Genomic DNA, 19,927 nt, shown 5'->3' on the forward strand with positions numbered 1-19,927 from the left:
TTGTCTATTTATAATTGCCAATTTGCCAATTTGCCAATTTGCCAATTCAACACTCAAAATTGCAAACTTTCCAACTGAACACTCAAAATTGTCAACTTCTGCCAACTTCCAAAACGCCCAGCCTTCCTCGTTGCTTCATCCCTGTCAACCCGTCAATTGAGAAATGACCAAATACCTTTACAATGCTAGATAATTATTCCTAAAGTTGGATTTTTGAGCTTGATTCAGGTTTGGTTTTTGGTCTACTCGTATAATTGATCTTCATCAATGCCTCTTGTAAAATGTCAATTTCGTGTAAATTTATAGGAACGAAATAATCTAATAAATTTTATTTTTAAAATACACGCAAACGAAAGCTAATTGATAACACACATTGATCTTAATGAATTAAACCTTTTAGTGTAATACGAAAATAAACACGATATAAATCACATTAGATACTGGTGTATGTATAGGTATGTACTTGGAAATCGAAACCCAGCAGAGTATCCAACATAGTTTACACAAACATAAATTACAACGCTGCCAAAATAAAAGTCCACTTCTCCTTTCCCTCCTCTCTTCAAAGTAAAACCTTATTAATCCAGAAACGAGCTTTGTATCGTTGGGAATTTCATTATCAATGCACCGAAAATCGACATACCTCAACGATACATTACGTATCGGCTTTTGAGGGGGGGATGGGCATGTAAGGGCACGGCACATACCCCCAGAAGAGGGTTCAAAAAGACGCATTTGAAGTATTTTTTAAAAAGTGGATAGAATACACTTACCTTATACGAAGTTCAATTCATGTAATTTTTGAAATTTTTACTATTGGACTTCAGATACCTATTTCTATAAAATACTCATAATAAAGGGCGCGAAATGAAATTTTTTTTTTGCTTTTTATACGAGATAATTTACAATTTTCAATCCACTAATCAATACTTACCACATTTATTTTGTTTTCTGTTTCAGGTGAGTAACTCAGAGTAAGCTAATTTCTGTTGTAAAACTAAAAGGAAATATAAAGTGAGTCAATCATTCATACATACTTAATATTTTATACATGATTTATTATAAGTTCATGAATTAAGGTGTACATAAGGAATAATCGTTGGAATATTTAACAGGTCAGAATTTATAGAAACTTTTTTTGAAAATTTTGCAACATGTTAAACAAAATTTCAACTTCGTGGTACACAAAAAATCTGCCTCAAGACCAGCAGACTAGTCTTATAGGTATAGGAGAGATTCTATAAATTGAATTTTCGCAAGCAAAAGTGCAAATATTTTCCAATTCCAACTACGGGCCACCAACACAGTGACTCGGGCCCACTCGAAAGTCAGGTACTACCTAACCAAAGAATGAAAACGAGTGATTTGGCAAATATTATAAGAAACTGTTTCTTTTCTTAAGCAGGTTTATACGTTTGGGAATAGAAGTTTTTCAGCTTTGGTGACTCCGATGCCGGCAGTATATAAGAAAAACTTTCACTTGGCTGAAACGCCGCAAAAAAACCTTAGCATATTCGCCAGCATAAGTAATCATCGACACAAAAACGAAACTTTTTCACGAATTCGCAAGTTGTTCGAAGAGTTACTATTCTCGCTATAAAGTAATGAGAATAAAACCACCTCGTACCTACGTATTGTTTTTACTTCAATGGGTTTAGAAATTTTGTGTGGGAGAAGTTCGAGATTATTGAGAAGAATAAAAAATATTCACGACGAAGGGGGCCTGCACACCGCACCGTGCAGAGATAAAGTGAAGGGATAAAAGTATACCTAAACAGAAAGTATATTATGTTCTATAGTATTAAGGACAGGAAATTGAGCAAAAGTGTTTGAAATACGTAAAATATCGATATAGGTAAAGAAAAAAATCGACTCGAGCGTTCAATTTAATCTGACACTTTGAGAAATTTTCCCGCCACCTTTTATATTCCTGCTATAATTTGACAGTTCTCAATCGTAGGTGCGCCCTTTTCAATGCCAATTTGGAAATTTCCTCACGAAAAAATTGCGGTTAAAAAACCAGCCTTATTTACTCGAGTCAGGCAACCGATCAAACTTGAAATAATTTAAATTCTCTCGGGAGGGGAAAAATCTTCAAAAATAAGAATCGTAATTTTCATTTAAGCGCGAAAAAACAAATACTTACCTAAGTAAAATTAAAACCGACCAATTAATCTTCGCTTATCTTTTATAATAAGTTTCTTACATTTAAAAAGGTAAAAATTACGTAAATTCTTCGCTTTGAATTTATCGCCGACCCCAAAAATACATTAACCTTTTATAAATTCTAATTAGTCACAAAGACCATGGCGCCGGGCGTCGGGCTCGGGCTCGGCGCTGCGCAGCGCAGCGCAGCGCCACAAAAACGTTATAGCGATATTATGCAAACAATCTCAAGTTTTCATAGAGTTGAGAAAAATGTTCGCGGATTTGGTTTATAAATTTTTGTACTTATACCTTTACACTGGCGGAGGCGGAGGCGGAAGCGGTGCAATACAAACCGAGATATTCAAATTCCACTCGCAAAGTATTAAGTCAAAATTTTCGAATATACGATCAAAAGATTTTAGTAAATTTTCGCCATAAAATTGGCACCGTTTGCTTACTTTATTATACACTGGTGACTCGTAATGTATAATTTAAAGGATATAAGTTAGGCACGTATAATTTTTTCTCTCCTTTTACACGTCGCCGAGTCACACAGATTCCCAATAGTATACAGACATTCGCGATATGTTTATTTCTTCGCACGACTCGGTGTATCAAGGGTAAGAAATAAGCAAACAACTTGAAAGAGGTACCTATATAGACCTACCTCTGCCTATAGACCGGCACAAGTTGCGAGGAAAAAAAACACCCAGATTTCTTATACCTTTGCTCGTTGTAAAATTAAATACTACTAGTTTGCTCGTAAATACAACAACTGTGCTCACCTAAAAAAAAAAAAAACACCGAGAAAAACATTCACGTAAGAATACAGATTAAATTTAAATAACACAGTCAACAAAAACAAGAAAAATACCAGACTATAAGGGAAAAAACGAGCTGGAATCAAATCAGCAAGAGAATTGTACGTACTCTGTACCTTAAAAGCAAGAACGTAGGAAGCTGCACACCTATCCATGGTATATATAACTGCACTATTCTCAAATGAGCCAACTTCCCAAACATGATCAAAAAGTAACTCGCAGAAACACATAAGAGAGAAAAACTTGCGCTATTTTTTCACTTTTGTAAAGTCCAAGTTGAGACGATGGAGGAAAAAAAAGTCTTATTATTACGTTGGCGTTGTTAGCGTTAACGTCGTAAGATAGGCTAGACGATTAAACAATGGAGTTAAGACAGAGTGCAGGGAGGAAAAAAAACATTATATTCTCACAAGGCTTAAAAACTACCTAGTCACGCGCCCATGACAAACAAAACTCCGTATCGGCTTATGCCTTTGCTTTGAGAAGCATATCAAATACACAAAAATTGTTTCGACCATAAAACCGAACACGATTTGCTTTGTCATAATGTCATCGGATTTCCAAGTTGACATCTACACCGAATTACCGACTAAATGTCGAAATGCCTACGTAGCCGGTGATACTTACTTTTCTTCACCAATGATTTACCTTCGCTTGTACGAGTAGATACATTTTGTGTGAAATTCGAGGATTGGGTTCAGACTCGATTGCAATCGAATTATTTTCGGATTGGTTTTGATGAGATGTCTTTAGAATTTTAATGAATAAAAAAAAATTACTTACCTTACTGTTATAAAATGAAAACACAAGTAATCCGCATAGGTATTGTTACCGAAGAAAAACACGTGAAGAAAGATATGAACAGTTTTATTAAAACTGATTTTTAAAACTGAACAATTGAAAATTAAAACTGGTTAAAAGAAAGAAATGATACTTAATACTGCTTAAAAATTGAACTAACTTTGACATGGGAAAGGTTGATGTTTTATACTAAAATTGAATAGGTAAAAATCGGAATAAAAGCAGGAAATTGCAAAAAAAGAAATGATTGTTGTGAAATAAAAAATACAAAGGTTAAAATTAAATAGGTAAGCTTAAAGATCAACGTTTAAAAATTGTATAATATGGTGTAAAATGATGTAATTATAATCGTAAAATGAGCATAAAATGATATGATGTAAAATGATGTAATTGCATAAAATGATTTATAATAATCGAATTGTAAAGTAAAAATGATCTGTAACATCCTTTAATCGATCCCTTAATCATAACATCCCTCCGGGGGTAGGTACTTTAAAAATTAAAAAAAAAAAATTTGAAATAATAAAGCAGAAAATAAAAACGATAAAATTGAATCAATTTCAACAATAAAATTAGAACAAAACGGAAATACAAAACGATAAAAATCGGAATAGATTGAAAATAATAAAAAATAGGAAAAAAAAGTTATAAAATAAAAATATAAAATGATAAAAATCAGAAAAATGATAAAAATCAGAACAATACCATAGTGAAATCTTCCTTAGAGCAACCTCCGTTTCTTTATTATATTGTCGCAGCGAGTGATGTGTACACATAACTTCCTTTTAAGACCATTTGAGGTTCCTGCTTCAAGTTCTGGTTCCTCTTTGATCTGTGTTAACAATTGTGGCATAAAGTGCGGGTAATAAATCTCTTTTATTAATTGAATGAATTTTTTTTCACATCTAGTTCTGAGGTAGATTAGTTCGTCGTTGAGTTGGTTGAATTTTGCCAGTATGTTGTTTTGAGTAAGTTTCAGGTTCTCAATTTCTTGGTTTAGTATTTGAAAATTATCATTTATTATATGTATTAATCTGTTCATTTCGGCACAACAAATTTGTTTCCCGGATTTGTATTAATTTATTAATTTTGTCTTGAGCGAGCATAACATTATCTTCCAATTGGCGTATTTTAATGGTATTTAAAAAAACATTATTGGAATTATCCGCAAGATAGGTACATGATTAAATAAAATAAACAAAAAGTGAGAAATAAAAAAATAATAAAGATCATAAAAAATTACACACAAAAAATTTGAATAGACACAGTAAAACAGTAACACAGTGAAATATTAAGGGATATCACAGACACAATGAAGTTATAACAGAAATGGAAAGTAATTGAATGAATACTGAAGTCTTTAGTATTTATAAGGAATGGATAAAAAATGCAAAATTCCAAATTTTGTTGAAATTTTATCAATTTTTTATGTTTTGTGAAGTTAATTTCAATGATTTTTTGGGTTTTTAGTTACGTATAGTCTTTTAATATATTTTTTGGATAATTTTTATAATATTTTATGAAAATTTCATCATCTTTTACCAGTTTTCATCAACTTGAAATTTTTATTTTGTGTTTTTATGCCATTTTAATATGTTTTCATCACTTTTTCATTCAAATTTTTGTTAAATTTTGCTGAAATTCGTGATTTTTTACAACTTTTGATGATAAGTTAATTCTATTAACCGAATGAAATGTGCTTTTCTACCCTATGGGCATATGAAGTCCGTTTTTTTAAAACACCAGTAAACGGATAACTATGTGGCAGTAAAAGTTTTCGGACTTACGAGCGCAAAATTATGATGCTAATTGGAGCGCTAAAAAAATATACGCATTTGCGCGCGTAAGACCGCAATTTTTACTGTCACATAGTCGTCCGTTTACGGGTGTGTACTTGAAATGCGCAGTCTGCTGTTCACTTTCAATACATTCCAACGTTGAAATTTGAATTTTTCGAAATGTGGTGTGTTCAGTGATGAAGTTCAGTGAATTCAATTTCCATCTTCAACTAGTAAAATATTTCAAACACTGAGAATGAAAATCAAATTCACTGAGCTTCATCACTAAGCCCATCACATTTCAAAAAATTCAAATTTCAATGGTAGAACATACTGAAAATGGGGCTAAACAATAGGTGATTTTGGGTGTTCTGCAATAGTTGCTCCATTTTGTCTGAAATGTAATGAGAGCAAACTGCACACAGCATGCGACTTGTGCATTGTGCAAGTTATGCAGGTCACCCAATATCACCTAATATGAATAAGGTAAGCGAACATTTAAAAGGAAAAAAGCACACTAGCATTACACAGTAAGTAACACATTAGACAGCGAATTCACAAATTACCTAAAAAACTTTCTGCAAAATTCAAAATTCTGGAAAGAACTAAACTTGCATAGACATATGCAAATCATTGAGAATGCACTAATAACAATATTACGCGAACTTGACATAAAATAATTCTCCGAACCAAACACATTTTAAAAAAGCGTTGATCTAAAAACTAAACTCAAATTTGAATCGAACTGAACAATACACACTACACTAAACACTAGTTTCCACTTCACATCTATGGACTTTGAAAAACTGAAATAACACACCATAGCAGACAAAAAATTCACGCAGAAACACACCAAGAAAGACGTTGACAAATACTTATCTAATTGTGATTGTGAAATAAAACCCAGATGTCCCAGACTCGAATCTGCACATCACTGTTCCTTATCAATTGACACTTTCGCGCTCACTAGGATCGCTACCATCGCCGGCTACTGTGTGACGTATAGAGGGGATCAAATGCATTGGTTATATGGGAGAAATTCAGTTTTTCGACTTTTTAATAGAAATGAGTGCATTTACGTAAATGTTGAATAGAACATTTCTTGAAGAGAATTAAATTTCCCGTCGAACGGTGTAAAAAACATTCATTTTCGTGCAGAAACAACGATTTTACGAAGCATTTTCATTCACGGATTTTCATGTAAGTGCACTTTGAATTAAAATTACTCGAAATTTTGATCGAGCACATAGGGTTTTTAGAATACCAAAATGTTCGCTATTTTATCCTCTTCAAAATGGTTGTTTATCCAAATCGCTAGCGTTTACCGTTCACAAGTAATAAAAGCTCAAAGTTGTGAAAACTAGTGATGCGGAATAAAAATCGAACTTTGAACTGGAACTACTCAAAATTGTCAGCAAGCACGTAGCTGTATTATAAACCAAAATACGCGAAACTTTGTCCTCTTTCCATTGGTTTTTTACTCAAAACTCTAGCTTTTACCGTTCAAAAGTTCTTCTAGTTTAAAGTTGCTGAAAGTGATCAAAAGTGATTCTTATCACCTTATCACAAGAATGTAAACAAAAGACAAACATCACGCGGATCTACCACTTTCGATGACTTTGAACTGCAATTACTTTTGAACGGTAAAAGCTAGAGGTTTGAGTAAAAAACCAACGCAAAGAGGACAAAATTTCGCGTATTTTGGTTTATTAACACAGCTACGTGCTCGCTGGCATTTATATGTAATTCCAATTTAAAGTTCGAATTTTACTCTGCATCACTAGTTTACACAACTTTGAGCTTGAATTACTTGTGAACGGTAAACGCTAGCGATTTGGATAAACAACCATTTTGAAGAGGATAAAATAGCGAACATTTTGGTATTCTAAAAACCCTATGTGCTCGATCAAAATTTCGAGTAATTTTAATTCAAAGTGCACTTACATGAAAATCCGTGAATGAAAATGCTTCGTAAAATCGTTGTTTCTGCACGAAAATGAATGTTTTTTACACCGTTCGACGGGAAATTTAATTCTCTTCAAGAAATGTTCTATTCAAAATTTACGTAAATGCACTCATTTCTATTAAAAAGTCGAAAAACTGAATTTCTCCCATATAACCAATGCATTTGATCCCCTCTATACGTCACACAGTAGCCGGCGATGGTAGCGATCCTAGTGAGCGCGAAAGTGTCAATTGATAAGGAACAGTGATGTGCAGATTCGAGTCTGGGACATCTGGGTTTTATTTCACAATCACAATTAGATAAGTATTTGTCAACGTCTTTCTTGGTGTGTTTCTGCGTGAATTTTTTGTCTGCTATGGTGTGTTATTTCAGTTTTTCAAAGTCCATAGATGTGAAGTGGAAACTAGTGTTTAGTGTAGTGTGTATTGTTCAGTTCGATTCAAATTTGAGTTTAGTTTTTAGATCAACGCTTTTTTAAAATGTGTTTGGTTCGGAGAATTATTTTGTGTCAAGTTCGCGTAATATTGTTATTAGTGCATTCTCAATGATTTGCATATGTCTATGCAAGTTTAGTTCTTTCCAGAATTTTGAATTTTGCAGAAAGTTTTTTAGGTAATTTGTGAATTCGCTGTCTAATGTGTTACTTACTGTGTAATGCTAGTGTGCTTTTTTCCTTTTAAATGTTCGCTTACCTTATTCATATTAGGTGATATTGGGTGACCTGCATAACTTGCACAATGCACAAGTCGCATGCTGTGTGCAGTTTGCTCTCATTACATTTCAGACATTTCTCCCATATAACCAATGTAATTGATCCCCTCTATTTTCAGTTCATTAAACATCCGATAGATGCCAGCCACTCCGCGCGAAAGTGTCAATAAGTACATATTATTCCAGGAAATCATATCACGTGATACATGTCTGTAGAAGTGTTTCTAGGAAATTCGGTACTACGAGCATCTTTATCAGAAATGCCAAACAAACATGCCGCATTACCACCGATAATCGCAAAGACTGCAGTTTTTTAAAAAATGTCTACGGGAGCACAAGATTTTGAGCACACTTTTTCAATTAAACGGCCGCTTTGATGTTTTTGTTCATAGTGCCGCATAATTTACTGGCGCTTCTGAAAAAAACGATCTTATCTCCGATTTATTTTGCCCATACCGGGTATTCTAATACTTAAGCGGAAAAATTTGTAGGTACATATGTAAGAAGATACAAACTGGGTCCATCCCAGCACACTTCATTCCATTAACCGAATTATTTTATTACATCCGCAATTCTAATAAGCAGGACTTACTGTAGCATATTTTCACCAAATTACGTTTCCGAGCCTCACCATCTTCCAGATCCACAATTTAGGGAGCAAGGCACTACGCAAAGGGGTGAAGGGGGACGATGGTTTCAATGGTAAAAATAGAAAGTGCTAATCAATATATTACAGCAAACACCATATGTGACGTGCTCTACAAGAATCGACCTTAGGCTTAGGTAAAAAAATGTGTTTTGAGAAACATGCATTTAAAGTTTTGAAGTGTGTTTTCGCCTTATTTTCGGGTAGGTATGCAACAGAAACGTCTCCAGTAGTTTCGTCTAGGTCCCCTTTAGCTCTGTGACTGTTCGTGTAAACCAGTCATAACCGCGGGTTTCCTATGCTGCCACGCTAGCCGCGTGGCGCAGCTGATGGACTATCACACGGGAGGTACTGGGTTCAAATCCCCCCTCAGCCAACAATTTTTTTAAATTTTTTTCAGTTGTTTTTTTTTCATTTTAATATTTTTTCAAGCAGATTTTTCACTGAAAATGAAATTTATTCTACTTTTTCTTCTTTTAAATAATTAATGAATTAACAAGTTTTTATGAAGAGAAATACACGAATGGGGCTTGATAAGTGTTTGTATGCAAATTAGGTTATTTTTTAATGCCAAAATCATAAAAAATAAAAAAAATTAATTTTGAGTTGATTTTGGCCCTACCCCTCAACTTTGGGGTCGATTTCCGAGGAAAGTAAAAGAGATAGGAAGTTGTGGTTTGCGCCATTGGAAAGAGCGTCTTTTTTTCTATAATAATCGCTCATTAACTTGAAAACCCTTTTTTTGACCTAAGGTCGATTCTCATAGAGCACGTCACATATTTGTATTTGATATCTGATTAAAATTCGACCCACAGGAATTGTTCCAAAATTGTAAGCCTACTACCCCCCCCCCCCCCGTAGGTGGGACGATCCTCAGTGGCTACCGGTCTGAAAAACTTCGTTTTGGCCCTAAAATTCATCATACCAAAATTCATGCTTCTTTCATCAAATTCCATTTTTTTAAATTTATTGCCACTTCGCCATACTCTTCTTTTCATTTTAAGAAACACCACATTCCAGTTTTTAAAAAATACTACAGCTATGAATGCAAGTACATAACAGAGAAATGCTTTGTAGCTTGAATTTTCAAAAATTCACCAAAAATTGAAAATAATATATTTTTTCCACTAGTGTAATCTTTTTTTCAATGTTGATACCTACATATTACTGTTCAAGATTGATGAAAACGAAAAAGCAAACAAACTTCTGGTAAAAACAAAAATACCTGCAGGTGAATCAAACTTCTCTATGATTCAACACGTCGTATGTCGTAGCCTCTCGTGTTACAAATGGTAAAATGATTTGACTAAAATTACAAATCAACGGTGACAAAGTGATTTGTCGTACGAGTACACGTGGAGAAAGAGCTACCATCATAGGATTCTACGTACGTACATATTTCGAAGTTCCCGCCGTAAAGCACCCAAACATACGAACGTAATAGGCGTATGCAAGAAGTAGCTGGGCGAGGGATGAACAAATTGTAGGCGCGGGTGAAACTGGTCGGTCGCGTCATATTTGAAATTTATTTCACCATTACGTTGAAATTTATACCGGCGCGTTGATGGATGCAATATTATTTCCATTAGCTACTCCGAAACCATTTGTCTTTACCCCGAAATGCAAATGAAAAGAAAAAAACCCCTGCAAGACCACCGTGATCGTCTGTGTGCTTGGTCTAGTTTTAGTTTTAATGTAGGCTACAGCCAAGTATGGAGTTTCACCCTGGTGTGGCGCAGATTCGGCCATCTATACAATATTTTTATTATTAAAATTAATTTTAAACGGTCGTATAATTTTTTTCATCGGAGTTTTATCGTCTCGGTCGTTTTGCTCTGCTCGTATTACCAATGTCTTTATTATTATATAGATCCACAAGTGAGAAGAACGCGAGTATTATGTCCATGTATAGTGTAAAAGAAACCCGAGCCTTTTTGTTACGCCCCGTTTGGGCGAAATTTTTATGAATCTGTTAGAATTTACGATTTTCAAGGTTCCTCTCATATTATGTCACAAGATATCTGTATCGCAGTTAATTACACCTCCAGTATGTGTGTGAAGTTATACTACCACTAAAAAGAGTAATTTTTAAAAATATCAATAAACGAGGGTAGAAAAACTATAGAGAAACGAATCCCATTGATATTTTTTTTGCCTCGAAGTGATAAGGTACTTAAAAGATTATTGTACTATTTTGGGAATTATTAATCCTTACGGATCAGTTTTTCCAAATCCAATAAAAAATCCTCGACACGCGCCAATAAAATTCAACGTTATAGTTTCCGGTTAAAAATGACCTCCCGCTTTTGGGTATATATTTTTGGCGTTTTTTTTCTCTCGCTTTCGCTACACTATAAGTTGGGTTTTCGTGATCATTGTGTTCGAAACTGAGAAAATAAGTATACAGTTACAAGGACGAATATATATTTCATCTCGTACGCGGACCAAAAACTAAATTAAAAATCGTCATCGATAAAGAGCGTAAAAAATGGCGAGTTGAAGTGAAATATTTCTAAATAGCCGATATATCGTACATACGATACAAAATCGACCTCCTATGGACTTCACGGGACACTTTTTTTCTCTACATTCTATGTTCGACTTTGTACGTGGTGAAGAGCGATTCTTTTCTATATCTTTTAAAACCTAATCCCGAGATTTATGGCCTGTAAAAAAACGAGTTGCATTTAGCCGCGCGTTTAATTTTCTATTAATAATTTATATTATATGTCGGTTTTATTGCTCGCCTTTTTACCCTACCCCCTTTTCTCTTTTTTCCTTTCGGACTCTTTACGCCAGAATTGTATAATTCCCTTGTTTCTTTTTTTCCCTCAGTCTGCGTTGCCCAAATCGCGATTTTTTTTTCACCATATCGTGCGAAGTTATTTATTTTACTGTATTTCCTCGCTGTATCTATCGCCGAATAGACTTCATGTAATGGACTATCGATTTATACTACGACCAAATTTCAAGTTTGGAAATTTTTTCTCCTATTTGGCCAAAGCGATATGAAATGTACGAGTACATTAGAAGGGATTATTATACGTTGATGAAGAAAACACTTACTCTGGACACTATTTCTTTCTTTTTTGACTTGTTTGTAGGCGAATTTTCCCATAGAGGGATGGGTTATCGAATAACACACGAGGTTAGAATCAAAAAACACTTTTATTGAATTAAAATTTTGAACAGATTAAGATTCTTCAACTAAGCTGAATTAAAGTTCACAGTAAAAATAAAATAAGATAAAGAGAAAAAATAAAATGAAAAACGAAAATCGATAAATTTAATAATAGGTATTGAAATGGAATAAAAAAAATAAAAACTTAAATTCAATAAAATTTAAATAAAATAAAAATCAATAAAATTCAGATAAGAATCAATAAAATTTCAGAGAAGAGGTGGAGGAAAAAAAGTAAAAAAAAATAAAATAAATAACTACCAAAATGAAATGAAATAAAACAAACATAAAAAAATAAATAAAATTCAGCGAAAAATCGATAATTAATTGATATAAAATTATCGATTATAATGATCGTAGTTTTTTTTATTACCAAGTCATCACATCTTCGAAGGGTAATTGAGTTTCACCTCTTGATGGGCAAGGCGCGGTGGGAGACGATCTTCATCGTTCATATACTCCATCCTTTCTTCTTGATGGGTAATGGCAATGGCATTAATATGGGATTCGAAATAACTGTAACAGCAACAGCGTATATCGTGTATTTTATGTTTATGAAGTGTTCTAATATGCATGGTGCATGTACTCCCCTTCCCTTCCCCTCCTTTCCTGCTCTTGGTGGTGTAAGTGGCGTCTTTTTACAAAATAAATTTGCCCAGCCAACAATTTTTTGTGGGAAATTGTCGAGGGTGATCCCCTGAATAATCGTTGAGAGTTACCACCCCCTACCCCGCTTGCTAATTCTTTATGGGGGGCTGAACCATCCAGAAATGGGGTTTTCGCGAATTCCTTCTCGATGATTCATCGTATATTTGAATACCTGATGCTTAGATATCGGATTTTTATGTGCTAAAAAACTTAATTTATGTACATAAAATATGTGTTTGAAGTGTTCGAAATATGTGAAATTATGTGCTCATAGAGCCAAAATAATATATGTGCTAACCTGAAAACAATAATATGGGTGTTGCTGGAAAGAGAATTTTGAGGAGAATAACTTGGTAAAATGATAAAAATGTGATAAATCTTTATTTCAAATGCACAAATCACATTAATTCACATTGATAAATTTAATTTTTTCAAATTTTTTTCGAATTTTTTATGTCAAACATAGAAAAATCAATGAAGAAAGAACAAAAACCATCAAAAAATTCTAGATTTTGCGTATTTTCTTCAAAATATGTGTTAAAAAGAGGAAAATGACCGAAATTATGTGCTTAAAATTGCTAATAGGTATGTATTTCAACCTGAAATATGTAAAATATATAAAAGATATTGGGCTCATTTTACAGGAAATTTTCCAAATCGAAAAGATATTATTGATATGTGCTATCTCTTTACAAATAGGAAAATATGTAAAACATAAAAATCCGGTCTCTACTGATGCTAGTGCCGTCAGTCAAGCTGAAGATGGTGAAAAAAATTACTTACTCATGAAGCAACAATTATACAAATCTCTTCCACAAGTTTTTGGTGTACATATTATTCGGATTTTCGAGTGGCTATTTTGAGATTAAATCATAAATTAAATCACGCGAATGAATAACTGATTTTACTCTATTTGCAGTATTGAAAGGGGTGTATGGATTTTCAAAAATCCAATTTTTAACCATGCATTTTGGCATGATTTTTTGAGACGAGCAAAAAATAGTTCTTTCACAAAACTGAAGAAGTAAAACGCAACCAGTGTTACCGAAGAAAACGAGGTTGAAAAATTAAAAACACTTTTTATTGAAAAACTGAATATCACAAATAGCTGGTTAAAAATTATACTGATTGAACTAGAACTGAATTAAAAACTGAACTGACTAAAAAGATGAAAAGAGTTACTATTTATACTAAAATTTAAATTGAACTTTGATTGGAAAAAAATTAAGTAAAATCATGAAATAAGATGAAATCGGAAGTTAAAATTACCTAAGTAAAATTATGAAATAAGATCAAAGTTTAAAAATCTAACATAACATAATGTAATAAAATGATGCGTAATATAATGTAATTCTACTGTAACATTCCCTCCGGGGTATTAAAAAAAAATTTTTGTTTTAAAATAAAAAAAAAATTTTTTGAAACGAAAATAAAATTGAAACAATTTGAAAATAAAAGAATTAAGAATCAGAGCAATAAAACTAAAAACGATAAAATTAAATCAAAAAACGGAAACACAAAGTAATAAGAATATAAAACAGTAAAAATCAAAAAATTTGGAAATAATAAAACAAAAACAAAAAAATAAAATAAAACGATAAAATTGAATCGATAATATTGAAAAATAAAATCAGAAAAACGATACCATGATGAAATAGATAATAAAACGATAAAATTGAATCAATAGAATTGAAAAACGATACCATGATGAAAATCTCTCTCAGAGCACCCTGCGCCTCTTTACCATGTCATCGCAACGAGCGAGGTGAATGCTTAATTTTCTTTTGAGCCCATTGGAGGTCCCTGGCTCGTTCGTATCCATTGGTTCCTCTTTGATTGGCATTGGTTGCGGGATAAGGCGGGGATGATACATTTCTTTGGTTAACTCAGTGAATTTTCTTTCCATTCTGTTTCTGAGATAGATAATCTCGTCATTCATTTGACTGCATTTTGCTAATACATTATCCTGAGTGAGCCTCAAGTTATCGATCTCCTGGCTTATCACCCGAAAGTTATCGTTGATTATAGCAATTTGGTCATTTCTACACAGCACATTGGTTTCATTAATCTGTACTAATTGATCAATTCGATTTCGAGCCAGAATCACACCAGTCGAAATTTTAGGGCATCCCAGAAAAATCATTCTCCCATAGAGCCTTCAATTTCAGAGATAAGCTATTTTTTAAATGAACCTTCTTTGTTTGCTTTGAAAAGTTGTACCAGAAACCAGGGTAAAAAATTGAATTTTCGAAAGTTCACGTACCCTTCGACGATTATCACTTTTGACATTTCCTTCGTAAGGCTAACACGTTCAGTCGATTATAATTTTCAAACTTTCATGTTGAATAATACTCGGAAGAATTTGAAGATTGACTTCGTTGGAGACAAGTTTGATTTAGTAAAAAATAGGAATTTTGGCCAAAAAAAGCAGGCTTCTCATTTTCGTGATTGACTGTTTCAAATTCTTTTCGAATTAGGCTACAGTTGACTGCTGTCTCAGGTATTCACTCGGTAATTATCTGGTAATTTATTCTACAACAGCCAGTACATAATACAATGCATTGCCCATACTGTATTAAAACTCGGCGGTATTGGCTGAAAAAAAATTCCCTATAAATACTCAAATGTATAAGTAGAGTTCAACATCGAGGTGAACTAACACGTCATTTGGTAGTAAATTATTATTTTTTGAAAAAATTCTCTCAGTTAGTTAAACGCGTTGTTCACGTGGATAATATTTCACGAGGACTCGAGTCGAACTCATCTAGGTAATATTTTTTAATTGAAATACATTCAAACGGAAAAATAGCGTATAAAATGCATTAGACTAGGTATGTTCACAATATAATAGCGCTATAGTGGTGCGGGATGAATACGAGCAGAACCGGAATCAAAAGACATACATAATTTATAAAGGCCATATATTAACCGCGGTTATTTCAACTTTTTCAACCATGTCATCCACCATGTAATGAAAATTTGACATTTGTCTAAAAATTCCTGAAAATACATCCACAATACACGGTTAGGTATACCTAGTAATGGTAATACACTCTATTTGGTACAACCCTATTTGGCGGTACAGTCTACGTATCACACAGTTTTGCACATGTATCGAGAAAATGGATGGAAAAGCTCATTCGCAATCACAGACAGAAGAAGAGTAATAGGTATAAGTACCTAGAAAAAATTTTGAAAGCGTATTTAAAAAACTCCCATTGTGCTACACCACAAAACCCCTTGTGTTGGCTAGCAAAAAAAAAAAAAAAATCGCGTCCTATGGATTCGAAAGTGAGAAGTGGGTGAGAAATGGGTGAGGGGGAGTAAAGTTGTGTGGCGTAGCGTACTCGTATACGTATGAGAGAAGGAATTGTGTTTGCAAGTTTCGAGTGACGCTTGTTGGGCGCAAAAGAGAGATGTATTCGTACATACTGTACTTTCTATTTGGCGTATACAGACGAGTGTAGTATGCTATGGTACACACCGAGAAGAACAGAAAGACCCATATACCTATACACAATGGCCCGAAGAATAAAAACAAAAAGCACACTCCTGATTGAATGACAGTACCCTTGTTAAAAAGTGAAGTGCCATAAGGGGTGTAGTTAGCGAAGTAGTATTTGCTCGATACTCGACGAAAATCCTTTACAATTCTCATTATGTAGTATGTGTTGTATACGAAGGACAAGGTACGGAGGCGCTGCTGATATAATACATAGTGCATAGGATACCCTGTATATAGTGTAGAGAAGTTCTCAGTACCTACACCACAGCCTCATCGTACACACAAAACAAGAGAAAGACGACTGTAGGTACCTACCCTAGGTGCACTCGAAATAACCACAATATCTCGCCTATGTTGTCTTCTTGTATATACCCTGTGTGTCTGGCTGATATGTACAATATTGCTGCTTCTTTCAAACGAGGAAAAATTAGTTTCATCTTTTACAATTTGAAAAGACTCTTGACTCGCAGGTACCTACTTTGAACGAATATGTTTAATTATGCAGATAAACAAGTCATCCGACATATCTATGAAGTAATAATTTCGATGTTCAAAGCTTCTGCACCCTTTGAACTATCCAGAGTGTCGTGGTTGTTGTGACTTTCGGCGGTGTTTTCGTATTCACAATCTACATACTTGGTGACAATGATGGTGACGCGTTATGTAACTGCTCCGCGTCTCTTTCAAGGGTCGGTGAATAGCTTTAACAAGTGGTTTTTGTCGGGGTGTTCAATGTGTGCAATTATACACGAATACAAGTAGGCGTATTGTGAATATGAATAATGCAAGTAGGTAGCATGGTTTGTGTACCTTTCATCAAATAATCGTCATTTAGGCTATTGGTTGTGTGATAGGCTAAACTGTCATTGGACTATTTTGTGACTTAGGTATGCCATAAAAGTCTTATATCTTCAGTATCGATGTTGAAGTCATTTTAATTTGTGTGCTTGCCTCCAATTTAATTCTTCTCGAAGGAGTATAGGTGATTTAGACTAAATCCTTTGGAAGTTTGATTTGTACCCCCTCTCGTGTAAATCGATATTGATGTTACAACACCAAGTTTTCTTCAAACTAAGTTCCTAAAAAGTTCATAATTCTCAGCATTTAATGAAAAACTTGAAAATTAATATCCTGTATTCATCGCATAATTTTGGATGCTAATAATATATGAGTACCTACTACCTACCACTTCATCATACTTTTCTGAACAGCACCGAAAGATGACGAAATATTAAATTTACTTATGTACTTCATAACGCGCAATTTACTATTAACTTTGAATAGCTTATAACCGAATAAGTTTTCTCTTTACTACAAATAACCGGACTCGAATAACACACAGAAAGATTCATCAAGTTATACCTATTTAAAAAAAAAAAAAAAAAAAAAAAATAGGAATAATATTGTTAAAAGGTCAAAAAAACATGATAAGTAAAGAAAATAAAAATTATGAAAATATGCGAATAATAAGTTGAAAGGTCAATAAAATGAATAAAAATGAGGTAATGAAAGAAAAATATAAAATTACGGAAGTATTATAAAACTAAATTCCAAAATTGTCTGATAAAAGGGAAAACATCAGTGTAAAGTTTAAAAGTCTAAACGTTCAAAAGCTCGTGGGATAACAGAATTTTAAAATGAATTACCTAAAAGCTAATCACACGAACTGAATTAAAACTAAACTTACTAAAACTGAATTGAAAATTTATAACTATGATTTGGAATAAAATAATATGAGTTTACCTACTATCTTTGATTATATATTTACGAATTACTATAGTGTATTAATCAAAGCCTGCTAGGTGTATAATACCTATGTAGTAAAATATGTAAAAGTAGTACCTAGTTCATAATTTTAAGAATTTAATTTAAAACTTGAAAATTATAATCATTGCATAATTTTGAGTGCTAATATACCTACCGCTTCATAGATATAACAGTAAGACATATGCGTTGGCAATATTGAACTTACCGATCATAAATAATGTTAACGAAAGAAAGCGAGTTTAAAACTTTAAAACACTTTTATTGAACTTTTTGATAAAACGGAACCTTTTGGAATAAGGATTATTACTGATCTTAAAACTGAACTATCACTATTGAGGAAAAAATTATTAAGTACCTACTGATTGAAAAGGGGAAAAAAGGTTAGATTATACATTATAGCAAAAATTAGTAGGTAAGAAGGATGAAAATGGACTTTGATATGGGAAAGAGTTGTAAAATAAAAACAGGAAGTTGCGAAATAAAAAGGAGAATTGGGAACAAATTGTATAAGAAAAGAAAAGAGCAAAGTTCAAAGTCTAAAAATAAGTAGCTATAGAATAAAATAATAATAAAACATGCAATAATGTGTAATATTATAACAATAATGTATATAAACTAAATTCAATAGGTAGGTAGCTAGGTATGTAGGTACTTGTCATCTATGTATTTCAAAGCAGTAAGTAAAATAAAAGTAGTGCTGCTGTTATTTAAAAAGAACCACGAGTAAAAACTTTAAAACACTTTATTTTAAGAACTGAATATCACAATAAAAGTTATTACATTAGAGCTTGATAAAAATTATACTGTTCTGTACATCGGAAGGATAGAGGTTTTATAAGGAAATAAAATAGGTAAAATCAGACTTTAGAATGGACAAAACTGGAAATTGCAAAGAGTTGGGAAATAATAAAGAAAGGAAAAGAGTCAAAAAAATGAGGAAAGTAGACGGATCAAAGTTTAAAATGAAGTAATAATACGTAATTCTTGGTAGGTAAAACATGCATAGCATAATATGAGGTTAAAATGATGAAGTAATAATACGTAATTCTAAGTGTAAAATAGTCTATAACACTGCACTGCCAGCGATATCATGCAAGCTTTTCCTTAAATCTTCAATATGTCGATGTCGAGTACGAGTACATATTCCCAAATCAAAAGATAAAAAGAATTAAGATCAAATTTCAAAATTTTAATTTGATATTTACAAGAGAAAAGATGGAAAATTATGACTTGATGATAAAAAGGAATTAATTTTTTATTTAGGATGTAAATTTAGGCGAAAAATCGTATTTTAGGTAATTAATTAAATAAACTCCCCATGAGATTGACCAATAATAAGTGAAGAAAATACAGTGAAACTTCAAAAGGCGCTGGTGCACTTATCGAGTTTTTCACTTAAGGAAGTTTGCACTCATATGAAGACGTTATTTTTCCTTTCCACAATTTGCACGTAGGTATCGAGGTAAATAGTTTATGAAGGTGAAATTCTCCTACAATTTTTGGAAACATCATCTGTGTGCTCTTGTTGGATGGCATCAGCATTGGCAATTGGCATGGGGTTAAGTATTTTTGCCTCAACTGCAAAGTCTTTTTGCTTAAATGATTTTTAAGCTCATAAGCTGCAAATTTGTTGATGAATTCCATCAGGTAGGTATTGTATTCCTACTTCAATGCCATGAATGTAGTAAGTTAATGATTTCAATTGGCTTTGTTCTCCTTCTTATCCTTCATTTTCAACAAACTGTTTGCTTTTCTTTGAATTGAAAAGATGTGATTTTCCACCTGATTGATCCTAATACCATTGATTATTGACAAGTGCGGAGAATCTTTGAAGTAAACAAAATTAAAATGTACCTGTGAGTAATCAAGAAGTAGGTAAGCAATATATTGAGGAAGAAAATATCAACTTACAAAATTATTTCTACTTGATGCGATGATGTAAGTATGTTTTTACA

The 19,927-nt window shown here is 33.0% G+C and overlaps 1 protein-coding gene and 2 long non-coding RNA genes across 3 annotated transcripts in view; 2 read left to right on the forward strand and 1 right to left on the reverse strand.

Annotated features, from left to right (window-relative positions):
* The window catches only part of LOC135841489 (nephrin-like), a 216,152-nt gene that overhangs the window by 39,402 nt on the left and 156,823 nt on the right, over positions 1-19,927 (forward strand). The window lies entirely within an intron of this gene.
* Positions 3,953-6,765, reverse strand: LOC135841491 (uncharacterized). Its single transcript, XR_010557931.1, has 2 exons — positions 6,115-6,765; positions 3,953-4,602 (listed from the first exon to the last, which is right to left on the reverse strand). It is a non-coding gene; the product is annotated as an uncharacterized LOC135841491 (long non-coding RNA).
* LOC135841490 (uncharacterized) lies at positions 7,476-14,160 on the forward strand. The gene is made up of 2 exons (XR_010557930.1): positions 7,476-8,126; positions 8,345-14,160. It is a non-coding gene; the product is annotated as an uncharacterized LOC135841490 (long non-coding RNA).

This window comes from Planococcus citri, chromosome 3 (assembly GCF_950023065.1).
Source record: "Planococcus citri chromosome 3, ihPlaCitr1.1, whole genome shotgun sequence".
NCBI classification, from domain to species: Eukaryota; Metazoa; Arthropoda; class Insecta; order Hemiptera; family Pseudococcidae; genus Planococcus; species Planococcus citri.